We start from the raw sequence: 21632 nt of genomic DNA, 5'->3' as shown, positions 1-21632 counted from the left end.
AAGGGGGAAAAAATAACAATAGTTTTTTAAAAGGGTGATATTCAGCACCCTTAACACTACGGAAATTGTAGCAGTAGATAAACCTCAGATGTCTTACCATCCTTTGTCTTGGTTTGATGGACAGGGGACATTTTAAACATAACAAAGAAGCACAAGGGCATCTGATGCACTGCAGGTGCTGAGGGCACCTTGCTCACTAACCTCCTGTTCTTAATTACCAACCAATGAAAATGAACAAGAAAGAAGGCAAAGAGCCTAAGTGACAATTGTCCAAGCAGCAGCAGAAAATACATCACCTCCGATCCTTTCTGCCTTACCCTCAGTTGGTTTCCACATAGTTATCTCCTTGAGAACCACAAGACACATCTGTGTATTTTGAAGAAAGTTTCTGTAGAAGAGGGCTTAAATCAGCAAAGTGAGGGGCCCTGATCCTCTAAAGAAAACAAAGCAAAGTGTATTTTCACTGCACACTTTAAAAGCCCCTTGCTACTTCATTCTCAGCTGTAGTTCACAGATTTGCAACTCCTACAGCCTAACCCGCTATTTCATTGCTTATGCATGCTATATGAAAGATTTAAGAACCAGCCAGCCACATTATCCAGATCTTCTAAGTAAATCTGCGCACTGTAGCAGTAAATTCCATCTTGGCAAGCAGGCATCAGAGTAGGCCTCTGAAAAATGTACTTTATGTCAGGAGCTAATGCATCACCCATCTGACTGCAGGGGACAGACTAGCAGCAAGGTGCTCTGATCTGTCAACATGCAGTAACTAAAACACCAGATCTGCTGAGCCACAAGATGTTTTCTACTTAATTGACTTGCTTTCCCATCCTGTGACAGTAAAGCAAGGCTTGCTCTGGGATCTGGTCACAGTTAAAATCCTGATCATCCTTCCAAAAGAAGGAAGCAGAAGATACTTACAGGCAGCCTGATTACAATTAAGTTCCAGCCACCAGTATGAGGAAAAGAAGAGTCATGAAGGGACAAGGTTGAGAGTTAAACAAGTTAATATACACAGCACCACTAATGCACTGCAAATTTCTGTGCTATTACAAACAGGCTTATAGTGATGAAGTCATGGCACCAATGAATCACAAGAAACTGCTTAAGGAAATACTGTATCCACTTTACTGATCATTTTTTTTGCAAGCATACCAATATTAATATTACCTATGGGATCAAGTAGACACAAGGGAAAGCAGAAAATACATCTCATGCAATCTTCCCCATCCGTTTTTGTTTTTCCTTTTAGATATGCCTTTATTTGGAACAGCATTCCCTTTGGAAACTATTGTTTCAGCATTTTTCCCCTGCCGCACTGCATCACACAGGCAAGGTCTCATACTTTCAGCTTTAATCAGTACAACAGCACATTTACAGAGAACCATATGCACAAAATGTTCCAGAAAGCTTTCCAAAAATAATAAGTCCTAAAAAAGAAACCTCACAGTAAACTGAAATGGCTTCAGGGAAGCAGAATAAAGAAAAGCCATGCAAAGGCAGAACCTCTTGAAAGCACACACAAGCCTGAAACAATACGTCTAATAAGAACAGGATTCTCAAAGAGGCACAGAATTGGTTGGGTCGCTTTTATGTCCAAGAGGATTTTCCCATTTATGCAGCTGCGTTAATCTGTTTCAGGGAATACATCACACAGCACATGTACAGTAAAGGCTTATTTCATAAGCCCTCACTACTAGAGTATGCTTTTCCCCATCCTTAACACTTGTTGTGCTTCTATTTCCACCGATGTGGCTAAAAGCATCAGCCTGCTACACACACAGCTGCAATACTGCCAGGCACAGTCATTTCAAGAGGACATTCAGTTGGGAATTCCTTCTTCCTAAGCCTTCCATATAACTTCAGTGAATCAATCTGACATTTACATAATTATACTACAAGATGAATTTTTAACGTTTGTCTTTTCCATTTCTTCCTAAAAGCAGAGCTGTGAGACACCACCCTCAAGAAATTTAGAAATTACCACCCAGACGTGAGAACATGCACTCATCACTCCCAAAGGATGGCAATACTTGCTGTGCGATGCTTATTAGTTGTGTCAAAGCTTAGACAGAAAGTTCTCCACAACAGACATGTTTCAATACCAGACCCTTCCAGGTGTCAACATCTGAACATCTGTCAGTGCAAAGCTGTTTTAAGATAAACACACACACATACACAGCATTCTCTGTCCCTTTATTACTTGGAAAATTGAACAACAATCTACTATTATCGATCACCTTCAGAAAGAAGTACACTTCCAAATTTTGTTAAGAGTCATAAGAGTTAGGGTAGTATGTTTAGGCTGTAGTTGAACTTGATGATCTTTAAGGTCATTTCCAACCTGAGCAATTCTCCCACTCCGGTTCTACAGTTAAGCCTGTTTTTGAGATCATAACACAGAACTGCTTCAATAACTCTCTGTGGGTGGGAAGAAAAAGCAGGCCTTCAGTTGTTCTCAGCACCACAGCTCACGCTGGAAAATATTAGCTCATTATGCCCCTTTACTTTTCTTCTTCACAAAGCATTAAATATTTTCTATTTAAGATGCACCACACTAATGCCACACTCTCCCTGTGACAGAGGTCGATAACAGTGGTATCAGAAACATTTCATTCTGCAGAACCCAGTCATGTTTTTTTTTGACAACATGTAATTTGAGAAGCAAAACTTGATTTTGCATAGTCACCCAAAGCCCCCATAGCTCAAACCACAGGAGGAATGGGGCAGCGTTCGCAGGTCATGCAGCCCCACAGGCTCCCAGATGAGCGCCCTTCACCAACCAGAGCCAATCTGAGTGCCCCACTTGCAGCCGTCAGGCTCCAGGCAAGGCACCATCAATTAATATCTCAGAAATTAATACTCAGGGGCCACGAGAACAGGCATGGGAAATAGGAGTCCTAACAGCTTGCTTTGTTTTAAGTCATGTACTCACAAAGAACACATGCATCACTAAGCAGAAAGAACCCCACAGCTGTTTCTCTCTAACTGGTCTCCCCCAACAGGCAACACTTAATTTGATTTTCTAACAAGGGATCCATTTTCATTATGTTCCGATTTGAGTAGCACGAGCTAGGCACATCAAATCAGAGCAGCGCTAAGAACTGCCGCTAACTGCTTTTTACAGGCAGCAGACACGCACAGAGCAGAGGCCAAGCTTTTGGAGCAGAATATCCAGCACGGGTCACTTTGTAGCAGCATAGCAAACTGGTGTCCTATGACCTGCAGGCACAATTCTAAGGTTGAGCAGTTACCATTTGCACCATTAATCAGGAGAGAAGGAATAAGCCAGAAAGTAGTAAGAACCCCCAGGACAAAACCTGTCATACACAAATCCTGTAAACTGCATTTCAATGGAAGGCCAGTCTGATGCTCAGACTTCTCCCATCTGCATAGCAGCAGCAGTTCCCTGTCCTTTACTCCCCAGTCCTCTCATCTGCCCCTTGTATAACAGCGCTGTCTCTGCCTCCAGCACCTAAGCACAGAGAGCATTTGTGGCTACTTCAACTACAGGGTGACCCTTCCACCAGGTCAGCTTCAGAGCTGCACCCCATGCTGCCACTCCCCCCTCCTCATATAACCAACCACTCTTCTCACAACACCAATCCAAATCTTCCTGGACCTGCTGGGGAAACCAGGTCCTTGTACCTGCACAGCACTGCAACTGGTAGCACAGAAGTTGGGGAAAAGCATGGAGCTCCCACCTCAGCTTTGTTTGGAGCTGCTCTGACTCAAGTGAGCAGCTTATACTGGCTGCTGGGTCAAGCAATTGCTCAGGCTTCCTGCTCCTAAATCCAGCTCTGTCTTCAATGCACATTAGGATGTAGCAGAGATGATTTACCATGTGTTAAGATGCTCTCAATCAAAATCCTGCCCCTAAATCAGGGCTCTAAGCAACCTGCAGATTGAAAAACGGAGAGCTGTGTGAGGGTGCTCTGCTATAGCCAAAGGCAACAGGGGCTTGCCCAGCTACAGGAAGTCAAATGAAATCAAAGCTGGGAGAAGGGGAAAAAGCAGAATGGCAGAAGTCAGTACTGGCTTTGGCAGTCTATCCTATGCTTTTGTGTAACAATGTGAAAAGCTAGGAAGTGCCACACACACAGAGAGGAACCCCACTTGTGCCAGCCCTGGATCAGAAGGCAAGACATCCAAAACCTGGAGAACAAGGTTATTGAGCTCTCTGCCTTGCATCTCTGCCTTTTTGTTGTTGTGTTTTGTTTTTGTTTTTCAGGCATTTTGCAAGTAACTACGAAGCTCCAGCCACAGCCAAAAATCCTCAAGCAATTTCCTGTCTCTGGAAGAAAGGCTCCCTTCATAGTGAATTGATTAAATATGAGTTACTAAAATTAGTATCCAGAAAGCTACCTTAACAGTCACCCACTTCATGTCTGTACCTGTAGCACACTGCTCCAAGCAGAGCACAAAGATCAGCTGCTAAAGCATACAGAAACACGAAACTAATCCACAAAAATCAGTTGAACTGCACAATGAAGGCTTAAAATGCCTTTCCACGACAGAGGATTTTCACTTTCATCTAATCTACTTTCAAGTGAGTTTCTCAAAAGGAATTCACTCGATCCCTTTATTACTGTACTCTTTCTTAAGATTAAATTTGTTTCCCCTGTTTTATGAGCCTGACATGCAACTACCTTTCAGAGAATCATCACTTCTCATCACAACTGTTTGCAGCCTAAGACTTCATTGCAAAACTACAAACTACATCTATCTGTCCCACCTGCCAGTACCACCAGTTCCCATTTCTTCCAAGGTCAAACATTTTACATAAAAGCCACACTGCAACACAAGTGTTAGTTCCTCTAAATACTCAGTGTGTGTGGGGGTAAGCAATCAGATTGCTGCACCATCAGAAGCTTGTGCTGACGTTCTCCGGTATCTCTTCAGAGACGGTGGTCTACCACTTGCAGCTATGCAGGTTTTCAACAGAAACCCTCAATGTATTTCAAAAGGCTACTTAACAAGCCTCACTTAGCCAAAAAAGCTAGCTTCCACATGCTTTATACAGACACTAGTTCACCTAAAACTGTTTAACTGGGTGATCTGAGCATGACATTTACCAGGTGCAGCAAGACAGCTGCCTCTCAGCAGCAAATTATCTTCTTTGTCTCCTTTTGCACTTTCAGGTCTCCTTTCCTCATGAAGGAGAGCCATTATTTCATGGGCAGGATTTGCCCAGAAGAAGGAAGTGGGAGGAGGACAAAAAGAAGCCTGCTTTGTGAAAATAAATAGCTCCATTAAAGTTCACAGGATGCTGCAAAGCACATAATTTTTTTAGGAAACCACCCTCCTTACAATTCACTGCAGAGCACAACAGCTATCAGAAACTCTCCAACAGCCACATCCCCTTCTCTGTCTGTGAACAGTGCCACAGCTTCCCTTTCCAGCCCTCCCACCACCTACAAATCACACTCCTTTCAGAGGCACTTGTAGGTACATGCTGGGAGTCAGCACAGGGGCTGCTTTGCAACACCTCTGCAAATGGAAAGAGATGCCAGTGAAACTCTTATCCGACCCTTGCCAGAGGAGGGGCCATCTGCCAATAAGGACCGAGCCAAACAACTTACTTCAGGGAGACCAAGGTTAAGTTTCATCTTCATTGCCAAGCATGACCATGCTTTATTTACATTAAAGGCACCAAGAGCCTTCACAAGTTCCTCACAAATAAACAACAAATTCTGAAGAAGTCTAGAGACTAGGGAAGGCATACCATAGAAGGAAGTGATTCAGTGGGAAAGATGAAACATGGGAATGGGGAAAAGAAGCAGCCAAGTGAGGCCTTGTCATTTCAGAGCATGGTAATCCTCAATCCCCACTGCACACTCCTGAGTGCGTATAAAGTTCAGCAACAAGCCAGTCATCAAGAACTGGCAGCATGCAGAGGGATCCCAGCTCACTTCTGCAAGCATCAGCTCAGGCCTACACAAAGTACAAAAGGTTTGTGATTGGTGAATTAGGAACCATGCTAGTAACACAAAAAACACTATTAGAAAATAAAGATGCACTATGTATGTACAACCAGGCTGCCAAACTGAGCAGAGGTCTCAGAAAGCTGACAAGGACACTGGAATAGGGGAAATGCTTGTTACTACTTTAATGTCATCAATACTTAAATATAATTTTCTTTTTTTCCTTCACTATTAGGCCAGAGGAAAAAAAAAAAAAAAAAAAAAAAAAAAGCATGAAGGAAAAGGAGTATCAGGGGAACAAACCAGTCCTGAAGAGCTTCAGAGAAGCAATCAAGACAATCAACGCTTTTAAAACCACACCTGAACTGCAGGCTGGTTTGTACAGGTGATTTGCATAAGAAACCATTTCTCAAGGGTCAAACCAGAGCTCTAGAATCCTTCTGGAAAGATTTCAGCTAATCACCACAGCTCGGTAACACAGTTTGTTGACTTGAGAGATACCAGGTATATCCCAAGCAACACCAGGCTTGCTCTACTAACCTACAAGCAGTCAGCAGATTCAAGACAATCCTGTTGCTTTGATAAAATCAAGTTGGAAAAGATTTCTCCTAAAAAACTAAAAACAAAAACAAACAAACAAAAAAGACAAAAAGTCCTGATAGCCTTGTGGTAACTCTCAGCTTGTAGTTCTATGTTTGAATGCTGACACATTTTTCAGAAGAATTGAAAGCCACGTGCTTCCTTAGAACGGGATCTCCTTTTGCCTAACATGGAACACATTTGTTGTAGGACAAACTGTCAAATACAACAAGAAAGTTTAGATGGTATTTTAGCTGCATAATTGTTTTCATGGTGTGCATAAAAGCCCTCAGTCCCTCACATTGCTTCTTCCCCCTCTGCATACACCTCCCCCACCCTCCCTCCTCCCCCACCAAGGGCAGTCCTTGGGCTGAAATGACATTTGCTGTCCTATTCTTTTTAGCACATGCTTTGTAATTTGTTTTTTTGACACATTACAGCTAATTGTTTTATCTCACTGTACAAGTATGTGTAATGAGAGAAATGTAAATGCAGAGACCGAGGCATACATTTGCTTCAGACAGGTGTGTAGTCAGGAGAACAGTACCTTCAGGAACTCATCCTGCCTGGTTAGCATTTGCAAGGCAATGGGAGGCAAAAAACTGAGAGTAGGAATCAGAGCACACAGTGCTAGTTGCTGGATAAACCCTGAAAAAAAACCCAAACCAACCACCCAACTCTGCTACAAAGACATCAGAAGCTCCCATCGCAGAAAGAAGCCACCTCCTGAATTCCAGTCATGACTGGCTCCCTGTGGTCTTACTCTCACAACAGCTTCTTATGATTTAACCCCTAAAGAAAGCCAGAGCTATTTGGTCTGCTGCTAACACCCAATAAGATCAGCACCACGCCTGTTCTTAATGCTCTCTTTGTTCATTACAGTGGATTCAGAGGATTGAAAAGGAAATTAAAAGGTCACTCAGATACTCGAGCTATTTCTGTCTCAGAACATGCCAATAATTTGGCTCAGAAGCAAGAATCAGAAAGCAAGTCTGCTTGGAAACAGACTTCCTTCCCTCAAATTCACACCAGTAAATATTTAACTCCCTTTTTATTTCTATAGCTACGGACACCGACATTAGCTTGATCCCTGTTGATTTATAAAGCCAGATTTATTCATAAGGTAAAGAGTAGGACTGCATACTCATTACTTCATTGCCATTGGCCCTTCCTCTTCAGTTCACAGCTCTTTCCCTACATCTTCAAGCCTTAACATAGCCTTACCTTTGCTTTACCCTTATTTTTTGTTCCTTCAGATTACTACCACAGCCCTTCACCCTCCCTGCACACACTCCAATTCATGTCAGACACACCTGAGTGAACCTTCCATCTCCCTCCAGTTCCTTTGTGCTACTTCCTCAGTAGAACTCATTAACAAGGTCTCCAGGACTGCTCATGGCTGAAAAACTCACCCCTGGGCATACAGGAATGAGTTTGTAAGGTTTTGAGGGCAGTTACTTTGTGGATTTTCAAAGGTGCAGCACTAACGATGTGGAGGTGACAAGGGCTGATTCGTGCTCTCCCTTCTCAGTGCTGGGCACAGAAGTGCTGCACCTCGCTGACATAGGCTGCTGTCCTCCATGCAAGGGGTCATTGCCACCCTACAGCTTTCTGCCTGACATTTTCTTAAACAACTGCAGCTGGGAACATAGGGATCTCCTGCTCCAGGGACAAAGAAGCAGACTGGCTCCTCTCCAGTGCCAGATGTACTTTCAAGACTGCCTGCTGCTTCTCCTGTTGCCTTTTTTCTTTCTCTCTTTTTTAAACTGTTCCCCAGTTTAGCCACGTCTCTTTCAGAGGGAGACCCTACGAACAATCCTACACTTCTTGCCTGGGATCAGGAGATGCTGCTGAATATGTCTTTCAGGGCTTGACGCTAAGCCAAAGCACAGCTGCACTATGGATAACAGGCTACTGCAATGGCTGTGGTGAGCCAGATACCCAAAGTAGCCGGACAGAGGACCCAAGTTCACTACTGAACTGCTCTGCTCTTAGCCCAGCGTCCCCAGATGCACCTCTTCTCTCTCCGACAAATAGTTCTCTAGGTTTCAGACTCTTATGCAAATGGATATTTAGTATAGTGTGGCCCATGGGCTGGCTCTGCATGACCAATTGGCCAACCTGTTTGGAGCTGTCTGCAAGCCAGGGTGTTTTCCAACAGAAGCTGCTTGCAGGAATACCTTGTCTCAAAGAATACAGCACCCAAGGGCTTGCAGTTGGTAAGAAGCACAGCACAAACACACCAGTAGGAGCTCCTACCACAAGTGACTTACAGCCCCAACAGAAGACAGATGGTCCCAAAGCAGTCAGTCTTCCAGAGATGCTACCTCTGGGGTGGAGAAAGGTGCCTCTTTCCAGAGGCCTCCCCAGGTATACAAAGAATGTCATTTCTGAGGAGCTGAGTCACTCTCACCAGCAAGGACCAAAGTTTCTATTGGTGCTGCGTCAAGCACTTTAAACAAACAAAAGCCCCATGCAAACAAAAAGAAGAGCACAACTTTTCCTAGTGCAATCTTCCAATCCCTATGTGCCAAACTGAGTGATGCTGCAGTCCATTGGTGCTCATAGATACTTGTTATGTTGCAGTCCACCACCATACACTCCTCTCTCCCTTACTGAACTGCAACAGTACTCAGGTAAATAAGAGGAAAAACAATTACACTGGTAGGGAAAATATAAAAAAAGGTAGCCATTTGCATCCAGAAATAGCCCCATTCTCTTGCTAAAGCAACACTAGTATTATTAAGTTATGCAGATTTGCAAAGAAGCTGCACTGACAAGTAAAGCCAAACTAAAACAAGCCACCTTGAGGAAGGCGGGGTGGACCATTGATTCATATTGAAGAACAAAGTTCAGAGTAACAGCACAGCAGGAGAAACTATTCAGCTGAGTACACTGACCCAGAATGCAGGGTTCAGCTACCATCTTTGCACATGTACACTTCAGTAACACTGCCCAAGCAAGATTTTATGCAGGTCCATCTGTGCCCTTCATTTTTAAACACACATTTAAAAATTCAGAGCAATTACCTGATACACAGGATCCTGCTCTTACAGCAGAAAGGGTAGAAAGAAAACAAAGAGAATTTGTGTAACAAAAGAAAACAGAGCAAGAGAGGAACATCTGCTGCTTTTACCAGGAGCACCATATGGTCTGTATCCGAGGTACAGAGAATGAGTTCATTCATATTTAAAAGCAAAAGTAATAGGTCACTCCTCCCAGGACACAAGGGAAAATGGCCATCCCCCTTCCACGGTCCCAGCCCTATCATCCCCAAAGCAGATTTGGCATTCTGAAGAACTGGTGCTACTGGTATTCCTGCCCAGCCAATCAAGCTCAGAGCACTTCATCACAAGATGCCAGAATGAGGAGATGAGAACGTCCCTTCGGAAGTTCTGTTTAGCCATAACACAAGCCTGCTTTATCCAGCCAGAGCTGCAGTGCCGAATGTCTAGTTTTGTCAGAGCAGTGCTGTCATCTACTAGTGGAGCTATAATGTTTGGCAGTAGTACGGTGCTGACTATCCTTATATCTCAACTGCCATCCTGGAGCCAACCCCAGTTCCTGAAGGCTCTGCCTGAAACAGAAACCTATAATAAAGGTCGTTTAGGTCTGAACATCCAAGAAACTCTTTCTGCAACACATTATCAGGATGTTAGAAAACAATGCTGCTACAACACAGACACATCAGCTGAGAAGGTCCCTACTTCAGCAGTGCCATCCCTCAGCGAAGTTACAATACAGGATATGCAGGTCAAGCAGGATAATCCTAACACAGTTTCATTGTTTCCTTAAAAAACAGATTGGTAAATTTTGTCTTTGTTATGCTTTGTTTTTCTCTCCTTTTGAGCACTTGGTGGTGGCTATGGTGGCTGTGAAAGACTTCTGCAAGCAGATAAGATTTGGCGGTACTGGTAAAGTTCCTCAACAGCACACAAGCTAGATCAGCCACTGGAAGAGTTCATTCTCCCAATAAGGCCTTGCCATATTTGTTGCTTCTTTATTCTTTCTAAACCTGAATCCTCACTTGCTCTCTGAAATTCAAGTCGTCGCTTTGTCAATTGAGTTTTCACTGCAAGAGACGGATGGCAAAAAAGGATTAGAAGGATTTTGCAGCAGTGCTGAACAGCCTAAGCCACAGAGAACAGCACATAAAAGCTGGCTCTGACAATTGAATGCCAGAAGTAAATAAAATGGAAAATGACAGGCCAGATTAACAAGTGCCAGCATTAGCTCCCGGACTCATCCAGGTCACAACACATCCCAGTGCCCATTCTCCATTCCTTTAAAACACTCCAGCATGAATCCTGTGCCGCCCTGAGCAACACATACCACTGTGTGTTAGGCTCTGTCCATGGAAGAAAACCTGGGCAAGAAACCCAGACATGAGCACTCCTACAAAAAGCAACTCACAAGTGCCTATATCAGAGCCAAGTATTTGCTTAGATGGCCCCATGTTCTTGGTGCAGAGCTCTCATAGGGACTCCAGTCTCCTGCCAAGGCAGCAAGGCTGTTTCAGCTCCCCTACAAGCAATAAGGGAAAAGCAATGCAGCAGAGTGGAGACACAGAAACTGTCTGAATAACAGCCTCACTGCCAGAAAATGCATGAGGGAAAAGGAATCTAACACCTGAATTTTAGCTTTTGCCAAGTCAAATATTTACTTTGGGGTTGGTACCAGCCTCATCTTAGGACCAGAAACTACAATCTTATGCTTAAAAAAAACCCAGCTTTTGTATCATAGTTGTTTCCTCCAATTATTTGCCTCCCCACACATATGTTTCATTTACTGGTGATCCTGTTAGAAAAGGGTACACACTGCATCAGAGAGCAATAGAAGTAGTGTACTCCCATAATGCAGCAGCCTCCTAGGGAACCTGAAAACAGAACGCAGGCTTCCGACTTTAAGGCCTTCTGCAACACAAGAGGTCTGTGTTAAATTATCCCTATGTAAGATTTTCCATGCCATCAGAAGCCACCCACAATTGATTTTGAGCAAGATCCATAATCTAGGTTTCTTCCACGTCAAAAGGAACACCTACTGCCAGCAAAGCCATCACAGAATTAAATGCATTTCCAGACTTGGGGGTGGGGTAGGTAGGAGGGGTGCAGAAATCAATAGCCTTAGAAATTACAATGGCTGTTGCACAGCTTTAAGCAAGTCAAAAGCCACTGGGAGAGATTAAATATAGCCTTCTATAACAAACACTTCTACAGACTCTTTCCTGCCTAGTATCATTAACTCTGCTTGTGGCTAACTGTGATCAAAACCACAGCAACCTTGCTACTCTTTTCAGAAAAGGAGGATTTTACAGAGAAGAACAAAATTCAGGGCTTTGGGATTTTTTTTGTTTGTTTGTTCATATTTTACTATGTGGAACTTGGGATGTCCTACGCATTTTAGTATTACCTAAATCTGTAGCTGCACACAGTGCTCCCATTGCACTCTGGAGCACGAAGAAGCAAAAACCTGAGAACAAAGAAAGGTCAGAGCACACAAGCAGCTGTGTGAGTGACACCAATGCACATGCATAGGAGTGCAGGAGAGGCAGTGGCCAAAATGACTGCAGATGGCACCTGCCCCCTGCAAAGGATAAAGGAGGCTGAGAGGAAGAGGCTAGTACTTTATAGGGCAGAAGTCAGCTTCCACATGTTCCCTTCTGAAGTCTGCTCTCAGTCCTGCAGCTTCAATATTAAATTTCATTAACAAGGGAGGAGAGGCACTATCACTTCTTGCTTAAAAGCAGTTAAGTTTTGCCTCAGAAAATCTCACTTCTGCCCTTGTATTTGTCATATATACAATAATAACTTGGAAATTAAAGGGAGCCTCAGGCTTTAGAGATGCCCCCAAGCTGCTCTACCATTGTCTGAACTCATCTGATTCTTGATTGCTTTGTTTCTTATCACCTCATGCAGACTAGAGATGAAAAAGAGAAGGATAGCCATAGCCTACAGCCCTGTGAGAAGCAGATCTATTCTGCAAGGTATCAAAAGGACTATGTCTATGAAAACAGGCATGCCGCAATCTACTAAAAGGAGAAAAAAGCATTTGTGATCCAAACTTTTGTAATCTTACATGAATAGATGCAAAGCAATTTTTCAGATGTCGGTAGGATTTCTCAGGTAGGATTTCCTACCTTTTGTAGTCACTGGCCTCTAGGCATTCAGAAATCCCAGAGTAACAGCACTTTGGTTTGTTTCCTGAACACCAATGGTTTGAGTTCTCCAGCCCAATGAAGTCTGAAGAGGAAGCCATTGCATCTGTAGTAAAAGCAGGTGAGTTCTAGCACAGGGCTACTATGGGAAGAGATGTTCAAATTCACCATTTCCAAGAGATTTGTGCAAATCTTGCTCTGTGGCATAGCTGTCACTGCATGTTTTTCATCCCAGATAAATACAGTAGCTTATTTAACGCCTACTACCACAAAGTAGCTTAGTTTTCCTTTCCAGGCCAGATAACAGCCCTGTATTCTTGAGTGGCTCAGTCCCACCCTCCCACAGCCACCCACACATACAAGGGCTACAGCCTCCCCACGCATCACCTGGTGTGTCAGAGGTAGCTGGCACAGCCTACACAGACAGCTGGAAACTTGGCAACCTTGCAGCCAAACAGTGGAAAAAACACAATATAATGTAATCACACACCACAGTACAAGGCATGCAGCTGCCACACATTACACCCTATTACGCTGGAAATAGCCATTAATTTTAGAAGTAAATCCACGTGCAATTTTTATGCAATTAACTTTCAGCTTCTGTAATTCAGAAGACTTCAGAAGCTCATCCTGCATTACAGAGGGTTACCTATGAAAAAAAGAAAAAAAAAACAAAAAACCAGTAATCCAAGTGTAAGGCTCACTGCAGCAATGCCTTCTCCACAGAAATACCAGGGAAAAGAATGCATGTAACCTTTTAAAACCTCAAAAGCCCAAACAGTAGCAGTCAGCTGAATATCACCTAAAACATGAAATCGAACAATGAAACCTTTGCAATCTTCTGAGCCTCTCATTCCTCTCTGGCCAATAGCAGTGAGGTTAAGATATTTCTGCTGGGGGAAGGCCTCATGAGGGACACTCACCTAAAACACACAACCCAAACCATTAGAGAACGCATCCAGATTCTCACCTCACAATCAGATCTCCAGAATCTGAGTGCTTGCTCTGCACAGGAAGTCAGGCCTCCAGAGGCCCAACCTTTACTATTGGTTTCCACAGCCAAAGCAATTCCTTCTCTCCAGGCAACCAAGCAGCATCATCTGAGCTGACAGCTACCTCCTGGGCATCAGGAGAATGTTGAGAGTTTTGTCATCCCAAAGGCACTCAAGACCATCATCTTCCCAAAAGTAGTTCCACATAGAAGAAACAGTCTAGTTTTCAATGAATTACATTTTTCTGTGTTATTTTTTTCCTCCCACCTTCCTTCACCACAGGTTATTGACCTTCAACTGTGATTTGTGGTCCCACCTGAGAGCGGTACCTATCACACTGCAGATTACATTTCCGTTACAGACAGACAGCTCTGGAAGCTGATCTACTGTGCAAAAATTCACAAGATCAATATGAGCTCATCCAGCATGCTGCTCTATTTCCTGAGGATGCCACCGTCTTTTCTAGGCAGGAAGCATACAGAGAAGCTCAGGCAACAACTACACAACATACGTGGCACTATATAAAGCTTCCATTAATGCTTCCTATACTAAGCACCTTTCCTAATCTCCCTTCGTTTTGTTTTTCACTTGGAAGCAAATAAAGACAGCTCTGAAAGCAGAGACTGCTTCTGTTTTTATAGGCACTGTATCTAAAGTATTCAGCATCCAATCCCTGGGCTGCAGGCACAGCATCACATGCTGCTGAGTACACTTACCATGTACTCTATTTGCAATATTCTTACTTCCCTTCCCTGCAAAGAGGAGAGCATTTCCACAGTAGTCTTTCAAACATCACATACAGAGAGCATAAGAACAATCACCCTCACAGTGTAAATCTGAAATAGAGTACTGAGTTTGTGTGCTCGTCTCAGTATAACTGACTTAAGCCAGCTTCAAATAGCCTGCTTGAAATATCTTATCAGTTGTTCTTCAGCCTCACTCTTCTCCAAAGAATAAATACAAAGCAAAAAAAAACCATTGCCTCAACTTGAAAAACAGGCTGCCTTCTACACTTACAGCAAATTCTACCATCATCACATGGAACAATTGTGGCTTTGTACCCAAAGAGGACATAGAGAAGAACTCAAAGATGAGAAAGACTAAGGTAACAATGAGTTCTAGTGGGAAAAAAAAAAAATCCATCTAATTTTAAATTTAATATTGTTCTTTGTGTCTTGGAGAACAACAAAAAAAGAAGCTGCACTAACCTACAAAATTCACCACCTTTGGGCACTAAACAAAACAAGCACATAGCATGAAGTTCTAAAAGTGAAGAAAGTAACATTTCAAACTCCTTTGAGGAGCTAGAGAGCTATAGCTGTGTAGAATTCAGGATATGCTCATATCCTTTTAAGGCACCATGCTGTATTGCCTAAACTGAGTAACACAACTGCTCAAAGTATTACTCCAGAGGAATTCCGTATCCCTTTTGTCTAAGTACTAGGAGTCTACTTATTATGCCAGACATTTAACAAACAAAAACATACGCACAAAAGAGCAGGAATTGGTTATGCTGCAATCAAATACACAACGTAGGAAGACTATACAATACCAGCTTGTCAGCAAGTACCTCACAGAAAGGATATCTTCACTTCAGTAAGGCTTGACTGGAATCACATTTGGAGAGGCTGTGGTACATGCAGAATTTCATAAAAGGGACATTTCTGATTCAAGCCCTCCTCTTCAGTCAGCACCTACCAATGCACTAGCACACTGCTGGAAATGGTACAAAGGACGGGGCACAGGTGCACATAACAAACAAGGCAATGGTGACTTACAAGAGGCAGCCTAGAACATCTTTGCACCCAGGCTGACAGAGTTCAGAAGAATGCAAGTGCCAACTGTTCAATATTCTGTGGCTCAAAAACTTCCATTTCTTACAACTTCAGTGTTCAGATCCCTTCAGAAGTCTTATGCGTATACACATTTCCTTTCTCATCTTCCTGCTCTACTGAAGATTTTATGCAGGGCAGCCTGGTTTTAGCTCAGAAAAAAAAAAAAATCAAAGTTTTTCTGAAGAATCTGGGGATTCCTTGTGAATCATTTAAACAAGACAGGAGGCACTAACAGATTGCAGGTGACATACCTTTGAAACAGGAGATTTACTACAAGTTTCCATAGCCAGCTGCTTTTGAGATGAGTATTTCACATTGATGAGTTCCTCACATATTTTCACTGCCATAAAACTGCCACTTTGTCAACAAAGAGGTGAGTTCTTATCCTGGAAAGCTCTCTATGTAAGTTACATATTAATAGGTATGATGCTTGTAACAAACTGTTGTCTTTTCTTGGGACTCTTATGACAGATTTGCTGAACTAGAAACATTGACCTTTCAATTGAAAAGACAGAAAAGGGAGGACTTAGACAAGTGAAGTGAATGGCAGACTGGCTATATTGGTAACTTCTTTGAACATACACAGGAAAGACATTGCTAACACCCATTTTACCAGGCTCACCTCCACTTTCACGTGAAGAGCCTACAGTTGTAAAAGAGAAGCAAACCAACCTAATGTATCATGTGTGAAGCTACGTCTCCTTACTGCAACTCATCCTAAGGAACATGCTGCCAAGAGTCTGATTTCCCTTCTCCAGCATGTGGGGAAATGACACTGTCAGGCAGCACTAGAATCCAGCCCACTGCTCAGAGGCGAGGTGAGATACCTGATCACTGCCTACTTTGACCAGAGCCCTCCCCAGATCCTAAGTTCTAACAAGGAACTGGCTGATAGAACAACTGAGCTGAGGGGCAGCAGCCACAGGACACAGGCTAGGGAAGGCCACAGCTTTACATGCAGCAAGCTATTTATCACACACAACGTCAGAGTGCCTTCTGCAATGTGTTAGTTAATGATTAAGCTGAGCTAATTAAAAACCCTAGCTTCCCAGCAAGTGATAAATACAGATGAAAAACTAAAACCAAAAGTTTGCTCCATAGAACACTGAGGAGCATGGGAGGGGGTGGGGAAATGCAATTGTCACATGGTTTAAGTGAAACAATGTTACTGTGCTCAGGATGCAGTGGCTAGCCTGCCTTCCTAACTCTCTACAAAAGAGCAACCTGGAGAGTCAGGAGGGTTAGCTGGCCTTCAAATCACCATAAATTAAAAAGAAAAGTATACTGGTAGGGGAAAAAAATATACACATTTAGAATCCAAGCCTCCAGTTAACAAGTAGAGAAACAGGAAGATGAAGTGGAACAGGAAGAAAACACCTAGGGAGAAAAGCAGATCAATTTTGACTGTTCTGCCCTTCTCCTTTTATTTTTTTAATACCAACAATGACATATGTTCCTGGATTTTCATGCTAGAGAATACTGTTTGAAAAGGAAACGCTAACTAAGAAGAGAGAAACAAAGAACATCAGGAAACAAACAAAGGAGAAACCCAGGTAGATATGAAAGGATGAACGTGAGCACCAGCCCACACCAGAGCAGACACCACTATTACACGCGCTTGGGCATCAGGCTAGCTGTGGTCCAAACTGCCACAGCAGACATGGGGAACAGACATAAAAATGCAGTCTAGAGAGCATTCAAGGCCTTATGGGAAACTGAGCAGCATGCGTGCAGAAACACTTCTGCAATCCTCCTTCTGTTCTCACTTCTCAGGATAAAAATAACGGAAGAGGAATTCTGTTTTCGGTAATGCAGCTTCTTGAATCAAGATCTCCCTCCCTGTCCCACTCACACATCCCTACACCCACACCAATTTAGGATAATTGTTTCATACCACAGGAGATAAACTGAAGATAAACGCTGAAAAGTGATAAAAACATGAAAAACCCTAAGTACAGGGCACTCGTTTGAGGCAATGCCATGCATAAGCTAACTGACAGTATTAAAAATAAAAAATAAATAAAAAATAAATCAAAGTCAATCACACATATGCCTTTCTATTTTCAGGTCATAAAATCACTCACCACACTGAAAATAAGCATTTCCCAGGACTGAACAACTGATATGTGAATAGCACCAAGCAAAGGCAGTAATGCCTTGCCATTATTTTGCCCATATAAAACACCTTGCACTTCTGTTATCAGTGACATATCTTCTGAAGATGGCCAATCGAATCAACCTTAGAAGAATTCCTGTTTGGTGCTTCCTGCAGCAAATGCTTCCATGCAGGCTCTTTACCTGCATACAGGCTCTAGCAAAAGGTAAGTCTGGGCTTTGGACTCCTGCACCAAACAACTTACATCAGTCTCCTCTGAGATGCACCTGATGAAGCCTTTCTTTCTCCTCCTCAGTACATTTTTTCATACATTTTTCCTTTAGTTCAACTAATCTAGACATTATACCTATACAGCCAAAAATTTTACAGTTTGAAAAGACAGCAGATTTTTATATTGTCACTTCAGGCCTTTCCAAGCCTGCATTGGAAATAAAACCCCTCCATCAAAATGAATGCTATGAGAACATTGAGCTGAGATGCTGCCATGAGCTGTGCAGATGCACTCAGTTTCTGTCTTCTGGGGAAGCTTTTTAGCCTGTTTAAATCCTTCCTGTCCCACTGTTATATACTGACACTAAAGAGGGTCTCAAACCACCCTGCAGAGTGAACAGCCTCTAGTGAAAGGCTGCAAACCCCCTTACAAATTCATCAGGAGGGCAGCTCAGCCAGACTCAGGCCAGATTATCCACTGAGGATTGTCACCAACTATCCCCAGGAAACCTGTTATCACAAACCAAGAGTCTCAGCTAGGAAATCTGCTTTTATAAGTACCAGGATGAGCTTCTTCTCAGCTCTGTATTGCACAGAAAGGCAGAAGAGGTCATAGCAATACAATTCAACCCTTCCTTCTTGAGCTGCAAGACATTTTGTAACAACTCTGTCCAACCTCTCACCCAGGATCCTCACTACCATTTCCCACCCACCACTGCAAACAGAAGGTAGCAAAAATGTATGGTCATAGCGGATTATTTCTGTGTTATATTACATGTTAAAATGTATTTTGCTTTATGCTTAGGCTTCAAGATCTACTGCTAAGCAGTTTATCTTTAGATGAGGAGAAGATCATTAGCATAAAATAAAGCAATATATATGGTTTGCACATACGTTCTTCCTAGGAAAACTGTAAAGCTCCTTGTACCCATAATCAAAGGTTTGTCAGTTTAAGGATGTTTAAAAATATTTGAGAAACAATTTTTGTTTGCTCAGCCAATAGAGGTGGAAAGACACAGAAAGAAAAATACTTTAAGTTGCATCTCTGGTGCCTACTTGCATTTTTCCAGTCACGCACCCCAGCATGTAGCACAAGATGCCACTATGATCAAATCCAATATAGCTTCCTCCACCGAAGTTACTTTCCCACTTAATGATATGAAAAACAAAGACGCGCACACATCCATCAGGAAACCTATTTAAAGCATACAAGCACCACGCATGTGTGCTCCAAACCATCTCAAAACGATTTAGACGACACTCTCAGTGAGAACCCTTAGAACTCACCCCTTTGCACTCAAGCTGGCAGTTGCCGGAAGGAAGGCTAGCAGGCCAGCACAGCACTTAATGCCTCATCACTGCTAGGGGAGCTGGGGGAAGAAAGAGGTGGCAGCTGGAGGAATTATCCAGTTCTGATTAGCATCAGAACAAAGGCTCACATTAGTCCTGTCAGCAGCAGGGCTCCCCGAAAGCACTGAGTAATAACCCTGTTGAAAGCATTAGAGGGATATTCCTCCATCCCTGCTCAATTCTCATCTCATCTTTAAGATGGAATGGAGGGTGATGGGGGGAGGTTTTGGAGCAAGGTCCAAAAAGCAGCTTGATGTTTAATTCGTTGAAAAAGACTCTGGCACAGTCTTAGCACTAATTCTATTCTAGCTTCTCAAGGGTAGCATCTGGGAGCAGATATGGGGAAAACAAGAGAGGGAAAAAAAACAACCACAAGCAGAACGCATTTTCTGTTCTTTGAATAAGACTGAATAGTGCAGGTGGCTTATCGTGCAAGGTTAACTCTGGAAGGCATAAAGAGTTCAACAGTTTCTGTAACAAAGCCAAGAAGTGGTAATGGCGTGAAGAATACAAAAGAAAAACACCCTGTGGTACATGAGCACCATTACAAAGTCAGAGCTTCAGGAAAAAGGATGAAGCACAGTTATAAAATTGTAATAAAATATTTTAACATAGATTTCAAAAGAGGAACCAACTCTAGCAGTACGTGGACGTCTCATTACAGCAGAATATGGAAGGCAGCACATTCTGACAAGTCTGGAGAACAATCTCTGGTATTTGGACAAAACACACACGTTTAAAAAGCAAAGAGAAATGAAAGTAACCACATTAGCTTTCATCTTACCTGGTGATGGCAGAAGTTAGCATACAACAGTTGTTCTTAGTACAACACAAGTGATGATTCAGTGGTGGTAGGTTGATTTGCACACCTAGAATGCATGAAAAAAAGATAAGGGTGTTATCACATAAATGAGCCACTGGGCTGAGGGGAGAAAAAGTTCCATTATTTTTTTTAGATCGCACGCATACAGATATGCTTCTGCTAAATTCATACCTGGGCTTGAGACAAAGATCTCAAACACAGCAGAGAATCACTGCAGACATTTCCCAGCAGTAATCAAGCTTTATGATTCTTTTACGAGACAAACTTCTGAGAAGTTATTCAAAATGTGCAAACTAGAACTGCATCAATTCCAGCTATGCAGTACATGCACACTTGTACAAGTAAAAAAAGCTAGGGGTCACAAATCTTTCACACTTCCCTAACAAGCATAGGAGAAAGAGTATTTCTTTATATCAGAAAAAAAACATGGGCATATTTTATAATGTCTTATCCCCCTACCCTTTTATTTCAGTATTAATACTAGAAGTTCAAAGACTTGAAAAGGTGGCTATTAATAAGGTGACTATGTAACCTCCACCTCAGTTGGAAAGCACAGCAACTGAGAGCTGAGCAAACCGAGTATCAAAAAAGCAGAAGCTGTGCAGAAGAGGGAATTTCTGGCTTGCCCACTTAAAGGTCTTGCTGTTAAACATTTAAATAACACCACATTTCAGTATTTAATGACACACCGACTTTCTGACTGAGAACACACAAGTCCTTCAAGACAGTCATAAAGCAAACCAGAAGCAGACTTGAGATGAAGTTCCCACAGCTAACAAAATGAGAAGCAAACCCAGCGGGCTTCTCTTGTCTCTTACTCAAATAGCCATATGCTTATCAAAACACACATCCCCAACTGTGCAGTCCTGCTACCCATACCTACGACGAAGTCTTTGGTGGGTCTCTATTAGCAGTTGTATGCATGGTTTTATAGCCTCCGCTCACAGTTCCTATGATGAGTCTCTAGCATATTTTTGTTGCACGTCACAGAAACAGTTTACAGCATTTCAGGATCTCGCAGCTCTTAAAGGAGTTGTAATTAACATCAGAGCACCTAACTAGATCTAACAAAATGCCTCATGAGAGCAATCGGTACAAATGGTCTCCAACACCCAAAGGAGATTCTGGCAGATCCTACAATATAACTGTGTTAGTGCAGGCTGCCTCAGTATCTATTGCTTAAGAATTTCAGAAGTTATTTACCAAGTGAAAACAAACCCACAGCAATGTTAAACAGGTCAAGGACATTCCAGCGTTTCACTCATCTATGTATTTAAAACTATAAATACAAGTTACAGCTCCTTTCAAAACAAGCTACCTTTGCAACTACCACTGAAAACCAGCGACAAGGTACACATTTATCTACTGAAAGCTCTGTATTTTCGTATAGCACAAGAACATCACTCTCACAACCTCTCATACAGAAATAAAAATATATAAAATGAATCTATCAACAGAATTTGCCTTTCAAAACTTATGTTCCCTTACAGTCCTGCAGGAAGAGATCTAATGCAATCTTATTTGATATCTTCTTTGCTCGTCTTCATTCCAAAACAAGATTCAAACTTGGGTTTGCTCAGAGACAGCTTCACTTCTAATTCACTTTATTACAAAACCCCATTATACCAATGCAAGAGACAACCAGGAGC

The 21632-nt window shown here is 42.6% G+C and overlaps 1 protein-coding gene across 1 annotated transcript in view; it reads right to left on the bottom strand.

Annotated features, from left to right (window-relative positions):
* SUSD6 (sushi domain containing 6) overlaps positions 1-21632 on the bottom strand; it is a 73767-nt gene that overhangs the window by 48230 nt on the left and 3905 nt on the right. The window contains exon 2 of the mRNA XM_072337189.1: positions 19945-20029. The gene's annotated coding sequence lies outside the window, so the exon portion shown is untranslated. The remainder of the gene's footprint in view (positions 1-19944; positions 20030-21632) is intronic.

This window comes from Excalfactoria chinensis, chromosome 5 (genome assembly GCF_039878825.1).
Source record: "Excalfactoria chinensis isolate bCotChi1 chromosome 5, bCotChi1.hap2, whole genome shotgun sequence".
In the NCBI taxonomy this organism is placed as follows: domain Eukaryota; kingdom Metazoa; phylum Chordata; class Aves; order Galliformes; family Phasianidae; genus Excalfactoria; species Excalfactoria chinensis.
Note: the sequence above shows the minus strand (reverse complement) of the source record. Positions and strands in the feature narration are given on the sequence as shown.